This window comes from Aplysia californica, unplaced genomic scaffold, assembly GCF_000002075.1.
Source record: "Aplysia californica isolate F4 #8 unplaced genomic scaffold, AplCal3.0 scaffold00060, whole genome shotgun sequence".
Lineage (NCBI taxonomy): Eukaryota > Metazoa > Mollusca > Gastropoda > Aplysiida > Aplysiidae > Aplysia > Aplysia californica.
The window spans coordinates 1,200,757-1,213,142 of NW_004797330.1; the positions used below are offsets into that span (position 1 = coordinate 1,200,757).

Sequence of the window (12,386 nt, forward strand, 5' to 3'; positions counted from 1 at the left end):
CCCCCTTGTTGCTGTATAGCAGCTAACATTTTCACCTTTCAAGAGGGTCATCGGAAGATGGCCTTTCTTGCTATTTTTTTTCTTTTTTTCGATTTTTCAGTAGTTACTCTTTCCTGACCAAATATAAAAAAGGTCGTCTTGTAAGCTTGATGGTGGGCAACTACTTATGGTTTCGATCATGCACGTAGAAGACGTGAGTTCGAATTTGGTACAATTTTTGCCGAACATTTCCGTCTTTCTGCTGGTACAGGTGGTGTCAAACAGCCCACCTCCCGAATGACCTAAATGATGTTGATACCGGCGTAAAAATTCTACATCTACTTTTTTTCTTCTTCTGAAACCCGAGTTTGTGATGCAGAAGTTAAGGTTCTTCACTTTTGAACGAAGAAGATGTGAGTTTGATTCTCACATTTGGAAGTCGAGAGTGGCGAGCGTGTCCCTCTTGTGCTGAACTGCCGCATCCAAATAAGCCTAACTAAAGAAGCGTTTCCATCTGCTGCTGTCTCCTGGGACGACGGGTTGGACCCTGGTAGGCAGGGTCGAAGCAGGAAGGCAGACGCAGTTCGTCCATAGAGCACGGTCGCGCAGTGCCGCCCAAAATGTTTTAATGTTCTGTTACGTAAAGCACCTACAATAATAAAATAAAAGACGCCAGAAACAAAAACTAGCCAAATATTATATCAAAACAAAGTCCTCGGTTGCGCCGTAACTGTCATTTTTATGTCTATAGCGCCGTAAAACATCTACTATGCCAAGCCTAAGTTCATGCGCTGTATCTAAACATAACAGGATATTCAACAGTGGAAACATAACCTATAAATCGCTCTTTGGGATAAACCAAGAGATGACGACACTCTTAGAGAGTTTGGCAGTACATTGACATTAATAAGACGGCACATCTCAAATGTGCTCCTGTCGAATAGTGTCGAAACATAGCCCACAGTAAGCAGTCTAAAAATAAACGCGATAGATTGTGCACTATTCCATACCAAAAATATGTGCACCCCGGAGCAATCCAGCGGCGTGCTCAAAGGAATTGTGATTGGTTCATTGTCTTGCCGCTATTTTTTAAGTGACCCTGTGACCGTGAACCAGAGGGAGGTGAACGTGACATACTTAAGTCATCGTCCTAAGAGTTGTGCTTTTGAACGGTTTTGTAGTGGAGTGGTGAAAGGTATTACTTGAGTGTTCCGTTCTAATGCAGGATGAATGAATTTACGTTTAGCTAACAAACAGATTTAGTTCTAGAAGTCAAAGCCACAAGTAAAAAGAATGAAAATAGAATCACAAGGTTCTCCCTCACCAACCCAAAGATCCTAAAATTATACACCGTCTCATTAATTTACCATACCCTTGACTATCTTCAACCTAAGATAGCTTAATTGTGCACACCCACTTTTTTAGACCCACGAGCGCCCCTGCAGGAAGGGTTTTTCCTTGTCGAGGCGGGAGACGATTAGCTGACCCCTGAACCATCGTTTACGTTGGTGGCTGCCACTGGCCCTGCGTGATGTTGGGTCAGAGCTGACAATGTTGTGCGGATTCATTCGAGACTCACTTAGTAAGACTTGCTGATGTACATGGTGATCCAAAAAAACCCCAACAACTTTACAACTTGTTTTGTAAATATCTTCCTCCATGCTGAAATTTTGCGTTTCAGATTTGAATATAACGTTTGGGAGCCAAAAGGAATTTATCTGATATGTATTTTTGATAAGTCCATTGAATGGTTTTGTTCTATATAGCGCATTAAAAAAACAACCCATTTTCAACCTTGTCGCCATTTTCATAGCATGACGCACCAGTTCGCATTAGGCATACCACTGAAAGTTGCAACAATCGCGCCATATTGCAATCTACAGCAGTCTAACAAGTCAAAAGAAGTCTGCAGATATTATGTTTCCCAAATTTTGTTTGCCAGCTGAGATCATGGCTACGTTTAGTAAAGAGCAGATAGCTTTTTGTATTGAGCATTACCTCCCCACAAACTCATCGTCCCTGACATTTCGAAAGTTCTGCGCACGGCATGGAGAGAATGCTTAGGTGCCTCAAGACCTTTGGTGTCATGAGTAGAGACGTTCCGTCAGTTTGGACCTATAACGAATCAGAACTAAAAATGTCTTTAAAAAATGACCACTTTAGGTCGAACACGCACCATACCAGCCCTTAAAACGTCACCAGAGTGCAGATTTCAGTAGCTGAGTCACATGAGACGTCTGTCCGTGGACGATCTGCAGCTAGGACCTTTCCACACCTCAACAGTCTGCATTCTCATGGCAGATTTCAACCTACGACTATACCATGTTCATCTTCGCTAGGCCGAGATGACATGGATCAGAGCATGACAATGTGTTCATGATTCCTCGATTGTCTTGTAAAGAGGGATCATTTCCTCGATGACATTTGGTTTAGTGCAAAGCCCATTTTCACCCTGCGGGGTATATTATGGTAACTCCATAAATGCTGTCTCTTGGGTATCCCACTCTATTGTCTCTAGAAGCCACTTCTTAGTGAACATGTACAGTGTATGTGGATTTATAAACTCATGGTTTAGCAGGTCCTTGTGTTAGGGCGCCACTTTAACATTTCGAACGACGCGTTAAAAATTTGTCAAGTCCAAAGAAGGGAATGTGGACCACTGCTTCTAGGAATTTCAGAATGAAATCATTAGGCTTTTAAAACTCTGTAAAAGAAATTAAATATTGTTTAAATGTCACAGGGATGAAAAATTAATGTCACAGAGAAAATAAAGAAAAATGTCAACTAATCTTTTCACGACTTCCTTTACAAGACTTTTAAACATTGGTGAACTTTGCGTTTTGGGTTGCTTTTTTCTTTTAGCCGTTTCCATTTTCAAAACAAGTTTCTTTTCCGTGGATTTTATATCAAACAAATTCCTTTTGAATGAATTATGTCTGTTCCAAATTACAGCATTCTAGAACAATTTTGGCGCGAAACATTCAGAAAAAAAGTTGTAAAGTTTTTTTTGGATCACCCTGTATGTACATGGTCGGGGTACCGGTACGGTTATGAGGGTGAAAAGTAGGCTGAGGACCCCTGCCAAAATTATGCTTTGTGCTACGAAGGGTTCGCCAACAACCTTCGAAAATGTTAATAGTAATAGTGTTGCTTTAAACACGTAAATTAATGCTTTTAAAGCTGATTTTAAAAACTATGCATTTTTAATTACTCTAACCAATCACTCTGACAAGTAAAATAAAACCAAGATGTGCTGTGAATCAACGTGAAGACAACAAACGTGTGCTCCACGCGCTAGTATGACATTATAATGCAGTTGCAAGTGCGTGAAACTTTTATCAAAATGAAGGCTTACTGTTTTCGAGGAAATATGAAGTGGTTAAGTTTTGTTGAGGGTGGTCTACCCTTATATCTGTGCCTTCAATTTCGATATTCTTTGCGTAGATCACACCCTCTTTGCTCCCCCCCCCCCCAGGGGATGTCCTGACTGGTCGCAACAACTGACAGTTGACTACACACACTCTGTGGCATGAAGTGAGGTATTTTCTAAAAGCTTTTCACGGTTCCTCAAAATAGATTCTGTTTACGAATTTCACAAAAAAGTTGTCTTACTGACTTATTCTCGAAACGAATTTCACAAAATAGTCAAGTCGCACAGACCTATTTTGCTGAAAGCTCAGCAGCGTCTGTGGTGTAGCGATTATTCGCTTCTCTGTCGCTAGGCCCTAGCTGTCGTTTATTTACTCTTTTGAAGTCAAAAGCATTTCCAAACCTGATATTTTGAAAGTAACTACGTAAAACACTTCATAAAAATATGTGGACGTTTGCTGGAGCATCATAGGCTGGCACAGGACTAGTCAGGCCAAGAAATAATGATTGTATGTCGTGTATCCCATCATTTCAAATTTATCAAGAAATCTCTCCAAGCATTTATTCATGGGAAACAACTCGCCTGGTCAATTTGGAGGCCTCGGCTATTGTATTTGTAGCGGTTATTTCCCTGCCTTCGGTGAAGCGTAAAATCTTATTGATTGCTTCCCTTGTTCCAATGAGCTGCCAGAATCCAGAACCGGAAGTCTTTTACAATCATGTTCATAGATTGTGTTGGGCGAGTGTCCGACTGTGGAAGTGTAAGCACTGGAACGAGGTAGATCAAGATATCAGTTGCGTATTTTACATACATAATACTTTGTTTGTGATCGCATTGAAGGAGTGTGTAAATCGTAATTCATTGCTTTTGTTGATGTACCGGCGGCCAGGAAGATCGCAGGAACCCGAATTGCAGGAAGAGAAAGAAGGTAGGTGGACCCAACAGATTCCCCGCTCTGGATTCTGTTCTACTTTTCCTCTTGCCTCTCTCTGCCTCTCGTTCTGGCCTCTTGTTTGCTTACAAACGTCCTTAGCATCCCCCGTCTATACTGTCCTGGGTACCCACACTTTTTGAGCCTTGCGTTCTTTTCTTTTGTTACAGAATTTGTATTTGGCGTTATATCAATGATCTAGAGTCTAGATTCTAGATCTGGAATCTAGAGATCTCTAGATTCTAGGTCTGAGTTTGTTTTCTGTTTTTGTTGTTGTTTTCTAATTGCGTTGGCTGCTGTGTTCTTTGTGAGAACGGAACCAGAAGAGAAACAACCCTAGCCTAGCAGATCTAGATCTAGAACTAATATCTAGATCTAGAGATCTAGTCTAGATCTAGATTCTAGATCTAGATTTAAATCTAATAGATCTGTATTTAACCGTTGATTATATAATAATAATATATCTATAGAAATCTAGTACAGTAGTCATGCTCCCCATGAGGGTTAACAACAGTTGTATCTTATTATTATAAGATGTTACTCTGATTTTATTAGTGTTTATGTCGGGGTAGAAGTCTTTCTCGTTGTGTTTGGGTCTATTTTTTTAGGTTTTTATTTTTAGCTTTGGGTCTGACAAGGTTGTAGGTATGTAGGCCCCTAATTATATTATCACGAAAAGAGTAACAAGAGTGTAATGTTGTTGACAATGGCCCCAGTTATAAATTGCTCTGAGATAGGTGGTTCTCTGACCTTTGTTTTGAAGTCCTTCCGTTCCCAATAAAATTTGGTCTGTTATTTAGATGTGTCGGTTAAGAATGCCATTATGTTTTTCCTGTAGGCCTACTCTTCAGAAGGTAATACCGCAGCGTTGCGGTCCCGGAAGTCGAGTAAAAAAGCTGACTGAGTTGCCAGAGAGAAAAGACCGATTTAAGACTATTTTTCCACACTATTTTAATGTTTTTAAAGTGTGCTGAGAGCAATTTTGACTTTAAAAACTGTCACAAACCATTATTTTGGAGTGTTTAGCAGGGGGAGACCCCCCTCCAACCCCACCCTTATTTTACACGATCCGTTTTTGTTTTAAAAATTGTGTTTTGGCTATTTTAATGTGCAGTTTGGCATTGTATGCATTGAAAATCTGGCCAATATCGTCACCCGGGAGCCAGTGGCGGTGGGTAGTGAAGGGCTCACAGGCTTTCAACCCCTCCCCACCCACCACCCCCAACTCTATCCCAAAGTAAATGAAAGTTTCTCCTTCATAAAAAGCAGTTGAAACCGATATAACTATGACCGCACGCAATGAACACAGAGTGATCAACTTGGCGGTAAAATTTGCTCGTTTATTCAATTACTGTTGTCACCGCTTACAACTATAGTAACCCAGCAGCCAATCAAATGTCTTTAGGGCTCAGCAAAGGATGATCCCTTTCCCACGCACCTTCTTTAATGAAATTCTTCTTGTAAAAAAGGTAAAAGACTGGAAAAAAGAACACTGTACTGAATGCTCACACTCTCCTAGCCCTGACAATGAGGTGAAAGTTTACGATACACTTTCCCCCAGTGATACAGATACCTACGCTCTCATTGGTTCTTTGTTGGGTGCATTCAACTTTCTCGACAACACAGCCTAATCCAGCTCATAGAAGTAATATGTTTGAAGTACTGTGTGTGTGCATATTTTGCGTCTGTGTCGCTGAGATTTAACAGTTTTATAAATCGGGTCGAACTATTTTTAAGGTGACTTTTTCATCACATGAAAATAAATTACAGTAGAGGAAATTTGGAAGTGAAACGGCTTCGTCCCCACCATCAACAAAAATTTAACTGAGAACAAAGAGATGGAAGACAAAGGTGACTTTTCTCGTTTGAATGATTCTCAAAATGCCGTGGCTCACAGTGACTATAGAGAAATCATCACTGTTTAGTTCTTTATTGCTTGCTATTTGGTGGGCAAGAACTGGAAGCAACCTTTATCTAAGCCCCACCCAAATTTTGATCCGCCCACCGCCAATGCTGAGAGCATGATTTTACTGTATCCAACCATCAACAAAGAACCGGGACCGCATCACTGCGGTATTTCCCTTCGGAACATGGGTAATGTTTACTTCTGATGTAAACTTTCATTAAAAAAATTTTGATTTGCTTCATGTCATACTGTTAGGCCTATCTCTACTACTTCACCTCAATTGCAGCAGTAGGTTGCACTACTGCATGTTATGAGACCTCTATTATCTGACTTAGCATGGATGTGATTAGGTGAAGTGTTTCTTTTTTATTCCTGGTATCGGTTATGTTCAAAAAGTTAAAAGGTTTTTATTTTGATCAAACTTTAAGGTCTATCATAGTGTTACTAGAATTCTACTCTCTCAAGGAGAATGCGGACATAGTGGAAATAAGACCAATTTTTTTCTCTGGCGAAAGTTTTTGCTGAGAATAGTATGGCATTTTGTTGTTTTGGTCTAGAATAGAAATATAGCTTTGAAAAAATGGCTATTTTATTTTTTTACTACAAATTAAATTCAATTGAGAATTGTTTTTGTTTAAATTTCAATGTTAACCACTTGTTAACACTGCTTCGCCTAAGAACTAGTCTGTCCAAAGTCCCTCTTTACTTAAGTAGGCTTTTGACAAAATAGTTCTGAGGTGATGAGTTAGGCTAGTTGTAATATTTTTGTTTGTCATGGCAGAATAAAGGAGGACACATCTGATAGTTCCTTTCATTCTTTCCGTACCATCTGTTGTTTTGGTCTCTGTCTTTTTTTCTTTTTTATGTGCTCGAAATGACCATTTTTATATGAATCTCAATGTGCTTCTCTTTTCTCAATCAAACAAAATGACCAAGGACAGGAGGTTATAGTGAACTTGTTGGCAAATATGTACAGGATATTATGAAACTTGATTGATATTATGATCGCTTTTAATGACAAGCGGGGTAACCCTGATTTCGGAGGTTTCCAGAAATCTTGACCTACACCAAAAGTGAACATTGCCCTACCTATAGGAGAAGTTTGGTTTTATTGGTGTGTATATTTGTTTGGTTATAGAGAAAATTCTCCTTGTCTTTTAAAGAAACTGAACAAGGAGCAAAAACTTTACCTTCGATTTTCTCAAAACAGCATTTTTCGGGATAGCCCCATCGTGCTTAAAAGCGACCATATATATAAGTGAGGACTTACATTTCAGTATGGTATTATGAGGGCAGATAGAGAATTATTGAGTGTCAGAAGTATTATCCCAACCATTTTTAATTAAGTGACCGAGGTTTTGGTGTGTGTAAATTTAAAGTGTTAAATGAGACAAGCAGAGGTTGACAGCATCAGCATCAAGAATGTCTTTCTCACTCTGGATCAGAGGATAGGTCATGAATGAACACTTTCCACATTTTCCTATTCCTGGACTAGCCTCTGGGTATTTTTCCATGTCTTCCCTCTTTTCTCTACACCATTCTCTGTGGTTCTTCTCCAGGTCCCTCGGGGCCTTCCCCTTGATCTCTTGCCCTGGGGATTCCAATCCAACACTTTTTTTGTTTTTCTGCTTCTTGGCTTCCTGAGAGTATGCGGGTGGTTGGCAGGTGCTCTTGTGTAATTCGTCCTTATCTCTCCTTCTTCTTTTTTTTATGTTACTCTCTTGTAACACCTGTAATCTTTGGCACTTAATATGACCTTATTGTGGTGCAAGGGCCATAAACTCTTACTAAAACTATTTTTAAAAAGCATGTCGTCTAATCCGTTGCTACCACCTTCTTCCCACCTGTTGTCCGACTGGGCTCTGTCTTGTTCTCCTTAACACTTCCTCGTTGGTGACCCTGTCTTTCCATCTGATTCTGGGTAACTTTCTTGGATCTATTTGTACAAGTCTGAGGTGTGTTCCATGTACATATCTTTTGGAAGAGCTCAATTGTTCTAGAACATTACCTGTTCAAAGGTGTAAAGTGAAAAATAGCTCTCATTGTAGAAGAAGGTATTGTTTGTGTGTGATTTCTTCTGAGGTGAAGAGCCGGTTATATGAAAAAAATCGACAGTGTTTTATATATAACTGCAGTGGCAAGGAAATACAGTTTTTAAAAAATTTTAATTTTTAATTCCTCTGAAGCACCCGTGTTTTGTGTTGAAAGTTGTTGTGTCAGTGTATCATTATGCCTGAGGAGTTTTAAAATGATGTTCAAGTTTCAAATTACCTTCACTTTTTACACAATTGCACTTGCAAAGCTGAGGGATCCAGCAAGGCCTTTATAATTGATGAGTTATGCAGATACATGATATATGTGTATTATATGATTTATAAAAGGAGAGGTTTAAACCTTGTTTTTATTTTCGTGCATGTTTAATAATATGAGATCAGCATAGAGGCGCTCTTGAAAAAACATTATGAGCAACTCTTCTTGACCGTGCTTTGCTGGTTTTCTTTGAAACAAGGAAAGTAAACTTTTGGGAATCGGGCTGAATCATGACGGCCTCAGGTGAAAGAAATCGCAACATCGAGTAATTCTCCTTTCTTGATCTTGACTGAGCTTTGGTATGGTCTGGAACTGGAAGTGGAATGCTGTACCAGTCTTTTCTAATTTGGTGATGCATCTATCTATGAGAGTCTATCTTATATGTTAAAATGTGAAATATTAAAAGTGTGTGAAATACAAAATTAAAAGTACCATGATATCTCTCAGATTTCGTTCCAAGCTCTCTCTCTCTCTCTCTCTCCCTCTCTCTCTCTCTCTCTCTCTCTCTCTCTCTCTCTCTCTCTCTCTCTCTCTCTCTCTCTCTCTCTCTCTCTCTCTCTCTCTCTCCCTCTCTCTCTTCTATTGTTTCCCTCAGTTGTTTCTGTCTTTCCTGTTTTTCCTCTGCGCTAAACTACCGTTATTTTGATGTTTTTGTTTTTGAAAAAGTGTTGTTCATTTCTTCTCCAAGTGTCGGATGTCTGGACTGAAGAATCTGTTCGTAAACTTATATTCTAGTTATAAGGTCCTAGCTTGGAAATTTGATGGGATTATATTTAATAAAAAGGACGCTTAGGTACTGTGATAGGTGGAACTGCTGCCTTTTCTTTTTCCTCATCTTTACTATCGTCGTTATTACTCTACTTCTTTTGTATATTTGTCACTCTCTTGTGAACTGCTATTTCCGGGAAGCCTTGATACTCGAAGCAGATTTTTGTGCTGTTGAGACTAGAGGTGAGCAGAGTAAGCCTGATTCCCAGTTTGGACGTCTCTGTCGACATTCACCTCTTGGTGCTCTTATGACCTTATATGCAGCTGCGAGCACCGTAAAACCTTAAATAGGTGGGCCAAGGTCTTTACGATCTGTTTTCTGAGGTGTCCATATTGTCACTGGCTCCTTTTTTGTTTGCCAAAGTGTTCTTTATATGAATTCCTCTTCACTGTGAAGTGGATGGGTTTTTGAGTAGGGATTCTCTGTCGGCTAGCGATAGCTTTAGTCAATAGAAGGCATTTCTATAGGTTCGGAAAATGTCTCTTATAACAGTAAAAGATTGCATTTATAGAGCCCACATCTCTTCTATTCTCTACTGTTTATTATTATTTGCCAGGGAGACCCTGTGACATTCCAAATCATTCTCAACTACGAGGGAAGTATTTAGCGCAAGCTGCCATTAGTTGAAACACAAACGTGCTGTCAAGATCTTTTTCTATCTTACTCGTTCTCACATGAGCAAAGAGAAGAACATTTGTTTAAAGGGCCTTTTTCGTGGCCGCAGTCTCGGGCTCAGACCGGGAGATGGTTAAGGTATTAACTAAACTGCCAGTCCCACAGGCTGCGTCCAACCTCCGCATCGCCTCAGCCTGTTTAAAGAACAGACAGGAAGGAAAAAAAGTCAATTCTGCTTTTCTTCAACATTTTAAGATCGATGCTACATCCGCAAACAGAGTAACAACCACTAGGCCCCGAAAATTCCCCGGAGCCCCGGGAATTTGAAAAGAGGTCGCTGTGCCCGGGATTTCTGGGAACGTGGTAAATTATCCCGACAAAATACATTTTGATATCCAATCATAAAAGCACGATCTTATTATGTCAGTCGGTTCTCATCTCGTCTGGGGTGGTCGTGGTTTTCTCCCTCCCCACTCCACGTCTGAGAGCTAGTTTCAAGCAAAAAGCAGCTGAGATCTCATAGTGTAACTTCCGACGGAGAAGCGTCGTTTTTGGCGTGCAATGTTTTCACTGAAAGGGGATTTGATTTACATTTATATATAATATCATTATATGTGTGTGTGTGTTTCATTTACTTACTTTTTCATTTTTAAGTGTGGGTGGTTGGCGGGTGATCTGGTGTGGTTTCCTTCTTCTTTCCTATCAAACATCTATCGTCTTTTTATCTCCCCTCCTTCTTTTTTTATGTTTATTACTCTCTTGTAATACCTCTAATCTTCGGCACTTATATGATCTTATTGTGTTGCTCGTGCCGTAAAACACTTACTGAAACAAAATTATTTTTTTGTTAGTAAATCGGCACTGTACTGGGAGTCTGTGGTGCAATGGTTTGGCTCCTTGCTGTTGCATGCTGAAGAAGTCAGTTCGATTCCCGAGGGGGTGTAGCAAATTACAATTGAAAAAAACTACAAACAAAACAAACAAAAACAAACAACTCTATTACGAAGGTCAAGTTTTCAGCACCGCTTCATTTATGTCACGGTAACAAAGAAGGTCATCTCGGTCACAGAGCATTAACCAGCTAAGATTTTTTGGTAGGATGCCACGCCCCGCTCGCCTCTTAAAAGCACATAAACAAACAAACAAACAAACAAACAAACAAACAAACAAACAAATGGCAGCGGGACGTGGAGTTGATAAAATATCTAGTATGACAAGACGCCCCACGTAAGAGGAAGCCTTTCACTTACAATAACAAACTCTCCTTGTTTGTTTTAACCTCGCGAGGGCCGGCGGCAACCGCGTGACTTGTGCCGTGTTTACAGCTTGAACAACTGCTGAGATTGCTTCTTACATAAAGAAGAAGGCGCGAGCCACCGGGCTGTTTACTGTTTTGGTTGTTGTTGCCAGCTCTGCTGGGTGTTTGTGCGTATGCATAGTGGTATCAGAGAGGGTTTACAGTAATATTACTGTAAACTCTCTGGTGGTGTACGGAGCGGTTAGTGCGCTCGTCTCCGAAGCGGAAAGTCCGGGTTTGAGCCTCAGTTCGGACGCGGATTTTTTTCGCCCCCGTCTGCCCACCCAGCAGCAATGGGTACCTGACTTCGAGTTGGGGAAGTAAAGGCGGCGTGGAAAGGAACTGGCCACCCACCACAATATGCCGAAGGCCCAGGAAGTTGTCTCACTAACAAGGCATTCCCCAATGTCCGGGTCGGATGCGGGACAACTTTAGTTTTCTCAGTGGTACAAGATGAATCCTACTGGCGATTGTAGAGAACATGAAGAGCGATTCCTCACTTCGGGTCTGGAAGTGTTTGCGCTTTGTTTGATGAATGCTCGAGAACTCGCACATTGACTCGTGTCGTTTCTTTTGTGAGATGGTATTGTGACACAACTTTTGAAAACGGACGCTAAATCTGTGCAATTCTGCATTTTTTCCCCCGAAGCTTAAAAAACCCAAACACCCAGTTGACTGCGCCGCGCAAACACTGCGCGCTGATTTACGACCACCCTGATTACAACAAAACGTATAGTAGGCTACTTTCTGTCGACAAAACATGCTGCTGTCTCTTTTCGGTGGCAGTCGGCGCTGGCTGTATGAAAAATAATCTATTAGAAACGTTAGAATGCAGGATGCTATGTTTGTGCCTGCACTTGATTAATTAAGTAATTGACGGATAGGCAGGCCCGAAGGTGTACACCCCCTCACCCCTACTCCGACGCAATAAAGACACGATCTACACCACGTGTTGTTGTGTGATAATGATGTGCGAAATACAAAAATGATGGCCTATCTTATATTAAGTTTAGATAATCTGCTTAAAATTGAACTGGATCGGTATAAATAAATGTATTTCTGTGTATCTGCTTAGAAAAATGGGGTAGAATGATGAATTGGTTATGATGAGGCACAGGAGTCGGAGGAGGAAGAGGAGGGAGGAAGAGAGAAAGAGAGAGAGAGAGAGAGAGAGAGAGAGAGAGAGAGAGAGAGAGAGAGAGAGAGACG

At 40.6% G+C, this 12,386-nt stretch overlaps 1 long non-coding RNA gene across 1 annotated transcript in view; it reads left to right on the top strand.

Moving 5' to 3' along the window:
* Nucleotides 1–3,496: 3,496 nt before the first annotated feature.
* LOC101855083 overlaps nt 3,497–12,386 on the top strand; it is a 149,565-nt gene continuing 140,675 nt past the window's right edge. Inside the window, exon 1 of the long non-coding RNA XR_220210.3 lies at nt 3,497–4,277. This is a non-coding gene — a long non-coding RNA (uncharacterized LOC101855083). The remainder of the gene's footprint in view (nt 4,278–12,386) is intronic.